Consider the following 16739-nt stretch of genomic DNA (forward strand, 5'->3'; position numbering starts at 1 on the left):
AAATCGCTTAAAAAATTAAATACTACAATGTCATTTCATTAAATTATTAATTTAGGTATTTCTTATAATTTATTTAATAACAATAATTAATTATTATTATTAATAAGGGCTCTCTAGAGAAAACGATACAATTAATGATAATACAAAGATCACCAGACGTATAGGAATGAGTAATCTATAACGCCACTTAGTGTAATACGAGTATAACAATAAACAGTGTGAGGAGTCCCTCAAGGCGCGACGTGTCAATATGACAAGGGTTCAATTGAGCCGCGATGTGACGTGGTGTAGAACTTGTGTATCTCTAGTTTGCGTTTGTGAGTACACCGAGAGATGGCGGCGATTTTATTAAAGTGTTTAGACAATTTATGAACGATTTATCCACGTGTAGTTCCACGAACACGTTTATGTTTTGATCATGCAATTAATGTGTTTATTTTAGTCAAAAATATTAATTTATAGTCTTAGAAGTTTCTGCCGTTTGAAGCTAATGAGACAATTACAAACAGACAAATTAGACATTTTACATTTTAAAAACGTATAATGAAAAACGTAAAAAAAGCGTTTATAATCTTTAAATCATTCATATTTAAAATGCATAGTTTTTGAACCAAAGCTCGTTTGTCAAAATTCTTTCATTGCTGTAATCCAGTCTGAACTATATGGTTCCCGGCGAAATTATAGGTTAAATATAATAATTTAATAATTTTTATGTGCTTGGTTGCCTTTTAATCTTGAATCAGTGAAAACTTACATTATCAGTGAGTAACATAGTTATATTTTATCACGGGGACGGAATACACGCAGATGAAACCTCGGGGCGTCTCCTAATAATACACTAGTCTTAAATAAATGGGAAAATAGGGCTATTGGAACGAAATCGATTCTCGTCTAGCTGAAGTGTTTGTAAAGACAATTGAATGCAAAAACACTTGAACAAAGTGTCTGCCAGCTCTTGGACTACGACAGTAAGGTAAATACATGAATAGGCTTTCAAGCGTAGTGAAAGGCTGTCTGTATCGAGATCTGATAGCGTGTTCACTTGGTACCGAGCAGATGTTTACATTGTGCCTGTGAATGACAGTAGTAGTTCGCGATGTGGGAGAGCTCGCCTGGGAAAGTACATACTTTTCAATACTTCGTCAATACATATGAATAAAATTGAAATATCTTTGTGTGATTTCTCAATTAACTGTATTTTCTCAAGTGCTATAGTTATTTACACAATACTAAAACACGACAACTTTTTTTTTTTTTAATTTTAATCAATCTTTATGTATGTCTTTTTGTCCGGGCTAATATTTGGAAAGTCTTAAATGGGACTTCCACTTGAGTTCATCATCGACATCGTCAGTACATCGTCTGTAGTAGCAAAATAAACATTTTTTTACGTAATGAACTTCTGCAGTGCAAAGCCTGTTTCTATTCAATAATACTATGTTTTGAACAGTTTATCATCTCAGTACACTTGCCTGCCGTGAAGCGATTCACAAAGTCCCCGGGATAAGGAGGGTTATCCCCGCAAAGGCATAATTTATCCCCGGAAGAGTCTACCCTTGTGATTAAGGGCTGTTTGAGTGGAGTCTTTGTTCGCAGATCGGTTTACAAATTATCATTCCTTTTTGGTAATTTACAAAAAGGGACCATGAAATGAGTGTTTCAGGTTTTATACACACTTTAGCGTTTGACCCAGTTTTGAAGGTAATCTGTGTTTGTTTTATCGATGATATAAGTAGGAGAATATGTAATATGATATTGATCAGGTGATGGTAGTTATTAAATTTAATGTTTGATAGATTCGTTTATAAATCAATAGCGGACGATATTCAGTGTATGATTTCATCCCCTCTGTAACCCCAATAAATTTTACATTAAGACGACAGGCCATGTACCGATTACTGTTACAAAAACTTCTGTAAGATAATAAGAATAAGAAGTTCTTCTTCTCTGATTAACCTATAAGCTATTTAAGCAAGACAAAAACGAAGTACATGAGATTTAAAGCAATTTCAAAATACGGGAGTTTTAACGTTAACGTTATATGATAATATATAGACATATGATACAAATTTTACCAACGGTTTTAAAAATGTTATTTAAAAAAAATGTAGTATTATTTACCCTACGCCCTTCAATATATAGGGGTTAGTCCAATAGTCCACCACGCTGGCCCAATGCGGATTGGCAGACATCACACACGCAGAGAAATAAGAAAAATCAGGTATGCAGGTTTTAAATTTCTTAAAATGTACACAACTGAAAAGTTGGAGGTGAATTCCCCGGACCGAATTTGAACCCACACGTCCGGAATCGAGGGCAGAGATCATATCCACTGGGCTATCACGGCTCTTAGGCCTCTTTAATCTAGCCCTTACAGTAGTATCGCTGTAAAAATGGAGTAACTTCTCCCGTCTTCCCAACATGTTCCTTCACTGCTCTGCTCCTATTGATCGTGATGAGATGATGAGCGTGATGAAAAGTATAATATAACCTGCCCAGGAGTATGGGAGAATAATAGTACAAAGTTTCGTTAAAATCCGTCGAGTAGTTTTGGTTTCTATAACGAACATACACGTTAACACAGAAGAGTTCTTGAATCACTTGAACAATTGATGTTCATTATTTTTTTAACACCAATTTTCACTGATTTACCTTGACAAATAAAGGACTGTTCAACAAATTTTAATTATATTTTCAGGACAAAAAGTAGCCTTAATAACAAACCGTTTATACTAAAACTCATTAAAATGAATGCAGCGGCTCATGTTTTGAAAAGGTAACAGACAAACAAACAAACTTACTTTCGTGTTTATATTAATAGTGTGGATTTATAGTAAAATATAAGTTATTTCCCGTTTCCCCCTACTGTATAGTACTAAAAGCTTTTGAAGTTGATTTTTCGCCGCCATTTCTAAGCCGCTAAGTAGATTATGCTTCTCGCCTGGAAGCTAAGTATTTCTTTGCTTCGCTACGAAGCGATCGCCTTATGTTATTATAGTGTAAGAGCCGAGAACTATTTATATCATCTAAATTATCAATTTCTGATACGTTTCTGTACGTTATGTACAAATAAATGGTAAAGGTCGCGATCCCTTAATAACTACCAAAAAAGACGTACCGCCAAGCGATTTAGCGTTCCGATACGATGCCGTGTAGAAACCAAACCGAAAGGGGTGTGGATTTTCATCCTCCTCCTAACAAGTTAGCCAGCTTCCATGTTAGAATGCATCATCACTTATTATCAGGTGAGATTGTAGTCAAGGGTTAACTTGTAAAGAATATTAAACTAACTAAAACTATCGTACTCGTTTTAAAGTCTATTTCCTTAGCCATTAAAAAAACATCGAATTTTTTTTAGCTAAAGCGTCGGCTTTAGCGTTCTCTATGTTCTGTAAATATTATCATTGTATTTAAAACTTAAAAATAATAAAATGCACGCAATTTATGAGGTTTACGACAAAACACTGAATCCGAAGATACATTTGGCATGGCCATACAATTTGGCAGCGTAGACAAGTTAACTGGACTAATTTGAAAATTATTTTACCGACAGACAGCTATATTTACCGAATAACTTGTGCATTATGTTGTCTTAGTCTTCCCAAAAAATGATATTGAAGTTTCCAATATATTTTTTTCTAAACTGAATAGTTAGCGCGAGTGAAGTGGTAAGTTTGTGTGTCCCTCCTGCAACTTCTAAAATAAGTGAATGATTATGGAATCCTTCATGGGCGAGTCCAACTCGCACTTGGCCGTGTTTTATTATCATTCACGTGAAAACCTGTGAACGAATTTAGATTACGTTTTCAGTGTTCCGTGCAATTCGGCTCAATGGACTATTGTAGAGCAAAGTGTGTTCAAGTAAATTGAATTTTCGGATAATGTGGACTTTGGATCGGGCGCAGTTTCTCGGGACAGCACCGGGGCAGGAGATAATTAGAGCGGTTTCAGACTAGCGTTTTAGACGCGTGTATCAGCTCGTTTTTGAGTAGAGCTTGGCCTGAGAGTGGGTCACTGAAAATAGGTGCTTATATAGAATCTAAAATGTTATTAAACTTAATATCATGCAATGACCTCTGTTATTACCATTCGATAACAAAACTCATACAAAAGATGTGTTCTGGTATTGAAAAACCATCAGAGTTGAATGCCTCTACCAGGCTCAGACTTGGCGGGGAGCCAGCGAGGCTGTTTGGCGCGCTGCCAGATACATCGATCGCTGCGCGCCGCGGGCGGAGGCGAGCGCCTTACACGCGCGGAGATGTAGATTGCGTCTCGCACTGTGTCGGTTTGCGCTATTCGGAATTGTTTATTTTATTGGGGGTGTTGAAAAAGTTAGATGGTGAAATGAGATTATTTTATGAAATTGCTCTTTATGTGTACGTGAAATATATTTTTGGCTGTATTGGTTGGGAGTAGAAGAATAGAAGACAGCTTTATACGTACGTTCATTATAATACTCGTGTTATTGCAAATAATTGATTTTTTTAATTACTTACCACAAAAATCCGACGAATCCAAGCAAAAATATCACCCAGATCCGACCTCTTATATGTCTTGACGATCTTCCTGGTTTTTTTTTCATTTTTTACAAGTTAGCCCTTGCAATTTCACCTGATGGCAAGTGATGATGCAGTCTAAGATGGAAGCGGGCTAACTTGTTAGGAGGAAGATGAAAATTCTCACACCTCTTTTCGGTTTCTACACGACATCGTACCGGAACGCTAAATTGCTTGGCGGTACGTCTTTGCCGGTATGGTGGTAACTAGCCACGGCCGAAGCCTCCCTAAAGCCATACTGATACTGTTGGTAGTATCGTAGTGCTGTTCTCAACAGAGAGATCTTAGAGAGAGATCTGAGAGATCTTTGATTCCCGGCTCGGGTCAGCTGAGAGCTTTGTAAATTCTAAATCAGCTCAGGTCTGGTGGTAGGCATCAGAGGTGGCTAGTTACCACCCTAACCACAAAGATGTACCGCCTCGCGATTAAGCGTTCCGGTACGATAATGCATAAAAATCATCAAAGGTAATATACTTGTCCATTTATGTGCACATCGTCACTTAACATCAGGTGTGATCTTGTCATTGAAAAAAAAGTCGATTCCAACAATCATTCCTTATTCATAATACAAACGCCCGCTGCTAACCGCAAAACATAAAGCCAAGACTGTTAACTCAACTTCGTCCGAACACGTTACTTTCCGAAATCGGTTCCACTAGCTCCACGTATAGTAATATTTTATGAAACGGTCTGCGTTGCCGGCCCGGTCACCTCCCGGGCCCTGCCAGGCCCCAGGCCCGGCGGACACGCTCGCCTAAATAATAAAAACAGCATAAAAACCCTCGTAAACCCTGGAAAGGAAAGTTTTCGCATAAACAAGTTGGCTGTACACGCTCGTTCTAAATTGGACGGACTGTTGTTGCGTTTGTGATATCAAATCGGTCATCGCTTTTGTAACGTACTATCGGTTGCCGATTTTTTTTTGTGCGATAAAATTGTTATAACTTTGAGAACCTAATACGAGCTGAGCCTATTAGCTGAGACTTCGAATAAATAGTTTGAATAGGGTAGTTGGCTCATATCAAGTTTAGTATAAACAATATTAATTTCGGATAGTACATGGAATAAAAGTCCGAAATAAAATAAATTTTATAATTTTTTCCAAACGTCAAAAACACTGTAGACTCCGTGCCACGAAAATCCTGAACCTGAAAAAACCTGAACTAAAATTTACAACATCTTACACAAATGACAATAAGACCGCTATTACCAAATGACAATGAGTGCCATTAGGACATTAGCGTTGCGTCTATGGGACTTGTTTAGTGACGCGGAGTCTACGTCCACTTTGTGATGTAACCATTTTTTTTTTTTTTTTTTTTTATTCTTTACAAGTTAGCCCTTGACTACAATCTCACCTGATGGTAAGTGATGATGCAGTCTAAGATGGAGGCGGGCTAACTTGTTAGGAGGAGGATGAAAATCCACACCCCATTCGGTTTCTACACGGCATCGTACCGGAACGCTAAATCGCTTGGCGGTACGTCTTTGCCGGTAGGGTGGTAACTAGCCACGGCCGAAGCCTCCCACCAGCCAGACCTGGACAAATTAAGAAAATTTCAATCTGCCCAGCCGGGGATCGAACCCAGGACCTCCGTCTTGTAAATCCACCGCGCATACCACTGCGCCACGGAGGCCGTCAAAACTTGATGTTACTTGATGTACTAAATAAATAAACGTCAACCTAATTAGTAACTAATAATATTGACAAACACTAAACCGTTTGTTAAGGTTTAGTGTTTTTGTTTACGCGACGTCATGAAACTATAAAAGGCCATCATGGCCAGCATTTTGGCACTTATTGTCTCAATGTAGTATAATGATAATGAACAATTTTGAATTTTCTTTTTTCACCTGAGAATTTTCTTAATTCTGTGCGTGTGTGCAATCTGCCAATCCGCATTGGGCCAGCGTGGTGAACTATTGGCCAGTCAATTTGCCTGTAGGATTCAAACTCTCTTTCTATTACTTTTTAGTCTAAGTTTAACTAAAACTAAAAAGCTTTAAACAAAGCAACCAGTGCAGCTAGAAAATTAAAAAAATAATTACTTTCCTTATTTCAAAAGAAGCAACGTCTGTGAGAGACACAAACGAACACAAACAAACACAAACAAACATCCGGCACACAATGCACCGGGGACTTGCGCTCAGTTAATATTACAACAATATTTGTATGATAGCGCCGAGATAAGTAATATTTCGCTCTTCACAGCGAAGCTTCCTTTGTGCTGAGATTGATTGTACGTCCACCCGACTGCTGCTCGTAAATTTGTAATGAATAATAAAATTTTCCTATTTTCCGCGAAAAACTTTGCTTTCGAACTTTGTTGACTCAGCGAAAATGAGGATGTTCCGATGTACGAAGTTCGTTCAGTGTTTTTGCACTATCCGAGTTGTGTTCTTTACTTCTTTCGCGAGTTTTTCTGTTTATTTAACTTCCTATCCTATTAATATTTTAAACTTCAGAGTATATGAATGTATGTTTGTTACTCTTTAACGCTGCTACTACTGTAGCGATTTGGTTGTAATTTGAAATAGATTTTGCTCTGGATTAACACGTAGGCTACTTTTTATCCCGAAAAAATCCATGGCTCCCGAAGGATTTGTGAAAATCTAAATTCCATGTGAGTTCGTTTTTTATACTTTTAAATCCAAACTGCTAGACAGATTTTAGAAATTGTTGTACCCTTGGGAAGTTATACTATCAGCGTTTAACTAAGGCTATATTTTTATCCTCTACACGGGGAACTATACAGGAGAAATCAAGACCGATTTCCACTAGTAAAGAATTAATATAATAATGAATCCCTATATCTATGCTTTAGTATCAAAATTATTCATTTATGTATCTATTTTTATTTTCTTGTAATTGATAATAAAATTAAGAAAACAAAAGAAATCACAACCTTACCGACTATTTAAGAATAATATTTGTTCTACAATCACGATTTAACAGCTAAACAGATTTGGATAACTTAGCATATAGATAGATTATAGACAGACAGATTGACTATATAGAAACGGGATCTACGCGAGTGATACCGTGAGGCATAGCTACTAGCATAATAAAGAGTTAAGAAGGAAGAAGAGGAACAGAGATTTTATTTAATCCGAAAACTCGAAGTCCTCTTTTCGATAAATTCATTCAAGACCTAGTAATAAAAACCAAATCCTTCTTTCACTAAATAGCCTAACATGGTCGTAAATTACCTACCTAGCCGCCATTGATAAAGTTTAGATGACATGGAAATAAATTCCCACATTAGGGAACTAAACTACCAACTCGGTGGAAACCTCTAGGATTGCCGTCGGAAAACTTGGCTCCAGTTTTGTGTTGTCGAAAACGGACAAGTTTGCAAGTTCCCGCTCATATGAATCACGTTAGGGTTAATAAATTCGTAGTTTAACTGTAGTATTACCTGCAAGTTGAGTTTTATTGAGGTAGAGGGTTCATCGGCGATAGGGCGAGTAGAAACTGTACTCTGTGGTTCCTCGTGAAGGTCTAAGATGTGACAGTGACATGTCTCGTGAAGTAAAATTAAAAAATATATCGACCAAAAGCGAAATAAATCTAAAATGAGAGCTGTATTTTCGATCCGCCTCTATCTGATGACATATTCGTCACAAAATCTTCCATACATCAATAGTCAATAGCCAGTATTAATTTATTTCAATTAGGCTTAAGGCTTAATTATGTTTGTCTGACGTGTCGTGTCGTGACGCATCAGAACAGAATCGTCATCTCATATTATACATTTTGTATGCGACACATCACGACATGTCACAACACATGAGTGTAAACGTTGCCATACAAAATGTATGATACCGATTCTGTTTTGATGCAACATGACACGACACGTCAGACAAACATAAACCGCCTTTAGTTTACAAGCACTTTCGAAACGTCAACGTTGCTGTTGAGCCTCTTGTACTTGTAATTCCAACAGCAATACTTTTCAGTCCTGACCGGAACAATGACACCTAGTACCTATCAGTAGAAAAAATCATGGCTATAGTATTCTATGTACAAGCTTAATCGCAAAAAGCTCTAATGATCCTTTAAGTGTGAAAAAGGTTTTCCAAAGCCTCGTCAACAATCGTTGATCTACCCTTGTGTGAACAGATAAATTAATGCGATCGGCACGCGACGGCATCCGATGCGAATACGTCAGCCAAATACAATATTAATTGATAATTGATTGCACAGACGGACAGCGCTGCATACTATCGCTATATTCACACTCGCGTTGTGTGGCAGACTATTAAAGTGATGACTGAAATATAGACATTTAATTTTGTTGACCACTGGCGCAGTTGTCTTAGTTTTCCAATCCTACTAATATTATATAAAAAAGCCGTGATAGCCAAGTGGATATGACCTCTGCCTCCGATTCCGGAGGGTGTGGGTTCGAATCCGGTCCGGGGCATGCAGCTCCAACTTTTCAACTGTGTGCATTTTAAGTAATTAAATATCACGTGTCTCAATCGGTGAAGGAAAACATCGTGAGGAAACCTGCATACCAGAGAATTATCTTAATTCTCTAAGTGTGTGAAGTCTGCCAATCCGCATTGGGCCAGCGTGGTGGACTATTGGCCTAACCCCTCTCATTCTGAGAAGAGACGCGAGCTCAGCAGTGAGCCAAATATGGGTTGATGACGAAGACTAATATTATAAACGCGAAAAGTTTGTTGGATGTTTGGATGTTTTTTACTATTTAACGCCGCTACTACTGGAGCGATTTGGCTGGAATTTGGAATGGAAATAGATTTTACTCTAGATTAACACATAACATAACAATATGGTTAAAGTAAGATTTGTAAAAAAACGGTTGTCTGTAAAGTCGGTTTACTGACGGTAGTAAAGTCGGTTTGCTGATGGGAGTCGTAAGTTATACTTTTAACCCGTTCTCTTCAATTACTCTATCTATTAAAAAAACCGCATCAAAATCCGTTGCGTACTTTTAAAGATAGAGAAAGCGACTTTGTTTTATACTATATACTGATAGTGATGAATGGATTTTCTATAAGTTTTCGTTACTATACTATATATTAATGTATAGATAGAACGTTATCATTATCAGATTCTATAAGCCTGTTCGATACCAAATTTCCTGTCACATCACAAAAATCTGCAATAGCTCCGTTCATCTCTCTCGGAGGAAACTTTAAATCATTGACCGATAGATAGAGATAATTGCTAACAAGCGAACTTGAGCTGAATGGAGTTTTCCACTTCGCACAACAAATAAGTAACCAACTTTCTGCAACGGGGTGAAAATATAAAAAGTACATTTTTAACTTTTAACTCATTTTTTAGTTCGTTTGTTTCCAGTTGATTTTAAAAAGAAATGTTATCACACTAAGCACACTTATCTATTATAGTTATATATTATATTAAATAAATGTTATTACACGCACACGAAGGAGAAAAGTGTGTTTATTAGTCGTTCGCGCCGCAACTGATGTAACGATTTGGCTGAAACTTGAAATAAAGATAATATACATTGTACCCTGGATAAAACATGTTGATTTTAAAATCCAGAGTTGTTTGAAAGGTCCAAACAAGTTTAAAAAAGCCTTCTTTTCTTAAAATGAAAAAATGAATGTTAATTTTTTTTTCAAAGTAAATTAGAAACGGAGATCAAAAAACATTTAATTAATTTAGACAGTCAATATCTCTCAAGTTTCAACTTAATTGTATATGCTTAAAAGCGCCTTTTAAGTTATTAGTGCAGTCTTGTATAAAAGCTTTTTGATGGAGAGCATTTTTATGAAGTTCCTGTTGACTGGGAAATAAGGCGAGTAACTAAAAAAACAGTTAGAAGAAAAGTAAGGCATTACTTAGACGTTTCACTTGAGTTTCCTAACTTTCTTGTTACTTTAAATATACTTTATTTTTTATCTTTCTCAAAAGAGACGAATCATAAGTTTGCTCAATGTATGTATGTATACATAAATTTTAATTTAGATGCCTTTTTTATTTTTCGAAACTTTTTGAGAGCTTTCTTAGGTATGCATAATAAAGATTCGATAAAAATCCACTATCTATTTGCTATATGTCACCGGAATTTCCGACACAAAGTTGTCATTAATGGCAGGCGTCAACAGAGGGCCTAGTGGCAGTTTGATACTGTTACTATCGCGTTAACGTAAACGCGACTTCGAGGAATTGGAACAGCGCCATCAAGTGGCACTACTGCACAACCGTTTCAATTCCATATAAATTCGCGTTTAAGTTAACGCGATAGTAACAGTATAAAAATATTGAAAACTCCCACTAGGCACACAGATCTGCATAGGACGTATGGGACACATCGTTTCAAACGGATTTTTAATTTTATGGTAGATAAAATCCATTCGATTCGATCCGTACGATACAGATCAGTGGACGCACTTGTATGACTTTCTATACAAAGAATACTAGAATTTGTTTAATGTAATGTTACCGTTAAAATAGGCTGATATTTCGTTATCAACCCATATTCGGCTCACTGCTGTGCTCGAGTCTCCTCTCAGAATGAGAAGGTTTAGGCCAATAGTCCACCACGCTGGCCCAATGCGGATTGGCAGACTTTACACACGCAGAGAATTAAGAAAATTCTCTAGTATGCAGGTTCCTCACGATGTTTTCCTTCACCGTTTGAGACACGTGATATTTAATTTCTTAAAATGCACACAACTGAAAAGTTGAAGGTGCATGCCCCGGACTTGATTCGAACCCACACCCTCCGGAATCGGAGGCAGAGGTCCACTCTCACGGCTATTAGGCTGATAACGATGATAAAATGAAAAAGGTCTGGTCATCTCGGCTCTCAGTCCAATATATCTCAGATAACAACGTCGAGGATAAAGCCAAGTGACATAATAAAGTGAAGTGTCATAATAAGTGACGCGTCATAATAATTGGGGTTCCGCAGGTCGGCCGTCGCGCGCAGTCGCCGCGAGACAAAGGGTCGTGATAAATTATCGCATGGCCGCGGGAAACGTTGCGTTATTGTTCGCCACATTTATAAGCGCAGCTTTTTATACCGACTTCTAAAAATGTTGTAACTGCCTCGTCAGACCAGTACCTATGTGGCTAAGCCCGATTTATATTTGTCTGACGTGTCGTGTCGTGACGCATCAGAACAGAATCGGTATCATACATTTTGTATGCGACACATCAGAAGCCATCACGACATGTTACAATACATGAGTGTAAACGTTGTTGCTTATGCTCCAAGTTCAATCGAAAATGTAATTACTCAAAATTTTCGTATCTCAACGGAGAACCGAGTTATTGTTAAAACACTGAATTCAACCCTTTTTAACCGACTTCCAAAAATCAGGAGGTTCTACGTTCGGCTTTATGTATGTTTTTTTTTATGTATGTCCAGCGACTATTCCGTCATTTACGGACCGATTTTGAAAATTCTTTTTTTGTTTTGAAGGGTTTTCCAGGGTGGTCCCATGTTTTTTTTCAATATGGTTACCTACGTGCAATATACCATATATTGCACGTAGGTAATCTTAGTTGACAATTTGTAGTTAGGTTTTTCTAGGCGTCATATCCAAAATTCAGCTTTCTCGGTTCATTTGTCTAATGGAAATAAACTGGACTAATAAAAAATAACTTGAAACATATTGAGTAAAAATTTCATTTTATGTATTTGATTGACCCTTTTTGATTATGTATTTGATTGAAAGTTTTTCCTTCTAATGCATTATCAGGTTTAAAACATGTAATTTTATTAAAAAGTGATATGGAGCGTAGACCAATCACGCAGCTCCAATGCGTGTTGGTGGGCTTATAATGATAATAGTGGGCTGATGATGAACGGTTTGGCAGTATAATTATCTAAATGGTTTTTAATAGTATAAAATTATGATAACGTATTCTATAAGTAATTTCCGAGACTAGAGCGCTCCCTGCGCCGCAAACACTAAGTTGGCACCGCACCCGCGCCCGCTGCCAACTGGCAGCCCTCGCGTCACCGGCAGCACTTGCGGACTTATACATGTTATGTACTTACTGTTATTGCTCTGTGCCAAAAACATTTATATTGAAATCATAAAATTGGGCAAATTACATCTGTCATTGTCTTATTGTAAAATACATTATGCAAATACAAACATTAATACTTTGCTTTTTTAATATATGGGATATTTTAATGTTGGTCATTACGTTGGCTAATACGATAGCCATACGCTGACTTAAGCTTTGGTCTCTTAATCGTACTGCAAAACCGCGATGCGATTCAACGCAGCGTTGTGCGATTCAACGCAGCGTTGTGCGATTCAACGCAGCGTTGTGCGATTCAACGCAGCGTTGTGCGATTTAAGGCAGCGTTGTGCAATTCAGCTCAGCGTCGTGTAATTCAACGCAACGTTGTGCGATTCAACGCAGCGTTGTGCGATTCAACGCAGCGTCACGACGCAGATTTACTGTCTCTTCGGGGAAGCGGTCTGTTAATTTTGCCGCAGTTACAAGAGTAGACCATAGATTTATTCGACTAGACGAAGCTCACTGCGACGGAATAAAAGACCATTCTTGATGTTTTTCATACGATTATGTGTCCGAGACTGCATTCCGCACACCGCAGCGTTTTAGGGTCGATTAAGAGACCATAGCTTTACTTGGCTAACATGTAGAGCGTGTGCGGATCTGTACAAGTGGTCAGCCAACACGCTGGCCAATAAGTTAGTCAATACGTTAGCTAATACACTGGCTAGCATGTTGGCTATCACGCAGTGCGGGTGTTTTGAAACTATCGTTGGCCACTGTGAAACACGTATTGGACACCGTGAAGAGGAGGCATAAATGGCATATGTTGTTTTTATCATACTCGTAGCTGCAAAACGGTTAATTCGTTCACCATGAAATTTACACAAGTACAAACATAAATAAAAATATTGCAACATAATAAAATAAAATAATATTGAAATTTCGTAGCAAACTTCAATATTAAATGCTACGCGCTACGGCGTAGTCAGGCGTAGCAATAACAATACAGCTACGAAAAATCAATTCAATCATTATTTAATCCTACCGAGTAGAATGTATTTAGATATTAAACCACTTTTAATAATAACAGCTTTCAAGCTTTCAACAAAGTAAACATTTTATTGTTTTATCATTGAAGTAAAATAGTATTTTTTGATATTGTGGTAAAAACTCTAGTAGACTACATCACATAAATTAGTAAAAAAGCAAACAAATGGAAAAATAGCGCAAAATTAATAATGAAGCACCTTTTAATAGTAAAAGAGCATGTATAGCAATCTTATGGCGCTTAGAACTTTGTGTTCCAAATTCAAACTTGTTTGATTCAACTCATTACCATCATTATCATTCAGTGATGATGAAGACGATCAGGCCTATCCTCAGCATGGACGTCCACTGCTGGACATAGGCTCTTGCATGTACTTCTAAACGAGCGTCCAACGGCTCCCTGCAACCCGCTCGATGTCCTTCCTCCATCAAATGTGGGGTAGCACTGCGATACGGGATCTCTATTCCAGCACCTTAATTCAAATAAGCTTAGTTATTTATAACAAGCATTAGGGTAGAAGTAGGGTAGGGGTATGGTAGGGTATGTGTTGGGTGGGATAGTTTGTAATAAATTACTATTTGAAAGGTGTGATAACCGGTGAGGTTCTTGTAGGTTTTTGACTTGTTTCTTGGGTTAAAGAGCACATTACGAACTAGTGGTAGAGTCAATACTCACTTTTAGAGTTCACTTTTTAAAATACGAACTCCTTTAAATAATTAATGATTTTGATAACATTCCACTAGCTCTTAGCCTAGCACCGTTTCACTGTTGGTAAAGCTTGCACTTTGAATTTCTGAATTGATTGCGCTGATTTCATATTGAAATTTAATTTTCATTCCATTCACTGAATACATCCAATATTTATCATTTCAGAGTTGGCAGGAAATAAAACATTCAATTTGAACGCGGTTACGTTTTATAGTCGAGCGTAGCGTACCGGCACCAGCTGTATACAGCGCTGGATGATACTTTGTGAATGTTTTATATATTTATTATCGTTTTATCTATATACTGGCTATGGCTCACGGTTTTACCCGCGTACATTCCAATTTTGAACAAATGGGGATAAAAACTAGGATATTTGCTATTTAGAACTGTCTACTGGTATGCGTACTGTACATTTTTTTTTTATTCTTTACAAGTTAGCCTTTGACAGCAATCTCACCTGATGGTAAGTGATGCAGTCTAAGATGGAAGCAGGCAAACTTTTTAGAGGAGGATGAAAATCCACACTCCTTTCGGTTTCTATGACATTTCTATTAACAATCATAGTACTTATCATCATCTCATCATTGGATCATATTCTAAAGTAAGTTTATAACAAACTAGCAAACGTCTCGCGGTTTCAGCTGCGTAGTTACAAATACAGGGATTAAACAACTTACTCGAAAATAACGTGGCTTTCTATTGATAAAAATCAGTTCAGTAGATCCAGAGATTACACCTACAATCTGACAAACTTTACCTATTTAGTTATTAGTATAGATAAATAAAACCTCTACGCCCTTCGTGGTTTATACATACCAGCGACCAAGTGCCTGAGACAGTTCTAAAACAAATGATAGTCAATAACCTAACAGCTGTAGTTGTGTACGAGATATAAGTTTGCGACCCTCTTCAAACTTTCATATTATGAGCCCTCCTCAAAAGGTTTACTTCTGTAGTAGATATATAAACATTACAGTTGCAGATAGGACAAAGCTTTCATGTTGTGTGTTAAAACATTTTACTTGTGTTCGTATAACTTCAAAGGAATCAATATATTGTCAATAACTGATATGGAATTTTATAGCAGAGATCTATGAAGTGTATAATTATAAATTTGCTTTTTTCATGAAAAAGTGAATTTGCCATGAAAAATGGCTAAACTAATTTATCATTCTATTTAGGACAAACATAGGAAAAACTTTGTACTATCGTAAACTAGCCACCCTGACAAAGGAGAAAGACCATTTTTCATACATTAATTAATTTACAAATTAATAAATTAGTAGTTTGGAAAAAAGATCAGTGTTGAACTTCGTACTATTTTCCTCGTAATTTAACTTGTAAATAATTATTTGTGCCTTAACAAAAAAATAGACAAAAGAACTAGCCGAATGGGGATGATGACTAAGTTTGAATAAATTGATTTTTATGATTCATTCGGGCAAATAAGGTCAATGCAAAATAAATAAGATTATAAAATTTCAAAATCTATTAATTTTTTTTATCGTAATTATATGAAAATTAATACAGTTTAAGTTTCCTTACATTAAATGTGGCATTCTTTAATATGTGAACTATAAACATAAACGCACAAAAACCAAGGATATTAGTAATTTTGTTTGTACAAATCTATCGATCATTATGTACCTACGACGTCATTAAATCGTACCATTTTGTATGGGGAGTTTTCAACCCCTGTAGCTCCGAAAGTAATAATCGCAGATACCCTGTTACTTTTACAAAGTTGCTTTACTATTAGCATACTCCTAATTTATATACAATTTAAAAAACAGTCATCATCCCTATTGGTTAAGCTGTGCAGTTGTTGTCCAGTTTTGCATTAGCATTTTTTATTTATTTTTATAGATAATATAAAATAAACAAAGAAGAGCCCGGAATCCGCTCTATTCGTAACATCTCTACGTTGTCAACCCACATCACTCGACTACTAATTTGAAGTGGCAAGCTTCGAGACTTTACAAATTGAATACAGAGCAAGAGCCGCCGAAAGGTTCCTCTTTGATGAAGTAGCCAATCATTTAAAATGACACAAAGTATAACTTTTGAGTAATCAAATTCAACTCCCTAATAGCCTATTATAAGTTACCAGTTGGTACGAGCTTCTATAATAAGAGAGGAAGGAATATACATGTAATATTATATACTTTACAGATAATTTCGTCAAATAATTTAGATTTTGTAGATAACCTCTAACCTAATAACCTCAACCGAACAAGCCTACGTTAAGGCTTGATTCACGGCTTTTTTACTATGGTTTAAGTTATTTTGTAGTATTAACGGCGCGTGAATGGTTCTGTGAATAACGTTTATGATTTATTAGTTTTAAACGTATATTGTAAAGCGAGTGTTTGACGTTTAATGACGTCACATACCATATTGTAACAACTGTGATTATTTTGATGGGAATCATTTTTTATGA

General features: G+C 36.7%; 1 protein-coding gene across 1 annotated transcript in view; it reads left to right on the forward strand.

Annotated features, from left to right (window-relative positions):
* The window catches only part of LOC112049553 (complexin), a 322195-nt gene that overhangs the window by 64895 nt on the left and 240561 nt on the right, over positions 1-16739 (forward strand). The window lies entirely within an intron of this gene.

This window comes from Bicyclus anynana, chromosome 24, assembly GCF_947172395.1.
Source record: "Bicyclus anynana chromosome 24, ilBicAnyn1.1, whole genome shotgun sequence".
Classification (NCBI taxonomy): Eukaryota; Metazoa; Arthropoda; class Insecta; order Lepidoptera; family Nymphalidae; genus Bicyclus; species Bicyclus anynana.